Source organism: Micromys minutus (genome assembly GCF_963924665.1).
Source record: "Micromys minutus genome assembly, chromosome: X".
In the NCBI taxonomy this organism is placed as follows: domain Eukaryota; kingdom Metazoa; phylum Chordata; class Mammalia; order Rodentia; family Muridae; genus Micromys; species Micromys minutus.
In genome coordinates this window covers 110,598,865-110,600,660 of record NC_137970.1, presented here as the reverse complement: position 1 = coordinate 110,600,660, position 1,796 = coordinate 110,598,865, and positions in this window count along the sequence as shown.

Here is a 1,796-nt window from a genome sequence, read left to right as displayed (position 1 = left end):
CTCATATATCAGCTTCACAGGTGCTTTTATGCCGGACCAGAGGTGAGCCTGACACAAAGGACTAGGGAGGGCACACTGGGAGTTCATAGTGAGTAGAGAGTTATGAGTAGTCTAGAAAAGAGTACTGTTTGCTGTAGAGATAGGGTCAGGTCCACGCCAGTATTACTCAGGATCAGTGGGGAGAGGTCTGAGCTCCCAGAACAGCTTCAGGAGAGCTCCCACAACTGAGCTCACAAAAACATTACTGAATAACTCCCACCAGAACTTACAGCTTTCCCAAAAAAGCAGAACACTCAGAAGCATGTTTCTTCCTGAGACCACAGTCCTTGACACACTTCCCACTTTTTCCTGCCCCATCTCCTCTTCCTAGTTACTCAGGCTACCTCCCTGCTCCGACATCTTTAGGAATCCCTTCTCTCTTTCTTTTAACCTTTACCCTCTTTCTATTTTTTCTTACACTTCTCCAGTCTCCTCTCTCTCATTCCCCTCTACCTCCATCACACTTCTGTTTAATTCCTTCTTCCTATTCACCTGTATTTCTCCTAAATGTATCTATTCTTTACTATTCACTTTTTTCCTTCTACCCCATCTACTGCTTTATCTCCTCTTAGCTCACCCCTATAATTAAGTTTTGAATCCTGTCTTGAACTCTATGTCTCTTCCCAGCTTTCCCCACTTCCTTCTTTCTATCTCACTCTCTTTCCATCTTCCCTTCTTTTCAAACATCTGACATCCTTCTTTTCTCCCCTTCTTCACCCTTCACGTTCCCGGGAAAAGCCTCTTCTCTTCACATTCAAATTCCCTTCACTTTCCTTCTCAATTTTCCCTACTTGTTTCTCTTTCCTCTGTGCTCTTTTCTCTTCTTCCCTTGGCCTCCCTTTCTTTCTTTTTTTATTTTTTAAACACCTTTATTCTAAAAAACAAAGATAAATGTACAAATTTTAGGGATTTTTGCATAAAAGTATACGAATACATTTTGGTCAATGTTTGGCTTTTTTTTTTCAAAGGTTTGATAGTGTGCATTAAGGTCTTACTAGTTACAATGAGCATAAAGTACATGTAAAACAGGATGTAACCCAGAATTAGTCAACATTTTCTTGGTGTGTAAAGATTGAGCATAATGATTTTTTTCTTTTCTTTCTTTTCTTTTCTTTTTTCTTGAGCTTCACACAGTCTGTGAGTTGTTTCTGGAGTGTTCAGTGCTTTCTGGGGTTAGTATCCCATTATCAGTGACTGCATATTATATCTGTTCTTTTGTGACTGGGTTATCTCACTCAGGATGATATTCTCTAGAATATCCATTTTCTTAAGAATTTCGTTAAGTCATTGTTTCTCATAGCTGAGTAGTACTCCATTTTGTAAATGTACCACAATTTTTGTATCCATTCACCTTCTGAAGGACATCTGGGTTCTTTCCAACTCCTGGCTATTATAAATAGAGCTGCTATGAACATTGTGGTGCATATATCTTTGTTGTGTACTAAAGTGTCTCTGGGGTATATGCCCAGAAGTGGAATAGCTGGTTCTTCAGGTAGTATTATGTCCAATTTTCTGAGGTTTCGCCAGGTTGATTTCCAGAGTGGTTGTATTAGCTTGCAACCCCACAAACAGTGGAGAAGTGTTCCTCTTTCTCCGAAAACTCGCCAGCATCTGTGTTCATCTGAGTTTTGGATCTTGTCCAACATGACTGGAGTGAGGTGGAATCTCAGGGTTGTTTTGATTTGCATTTCCCTGATGGCTAAGGATGTCAAGCACTTCCTCAGATATTTCTCAGCCATTCGATATTCCTCAACTGA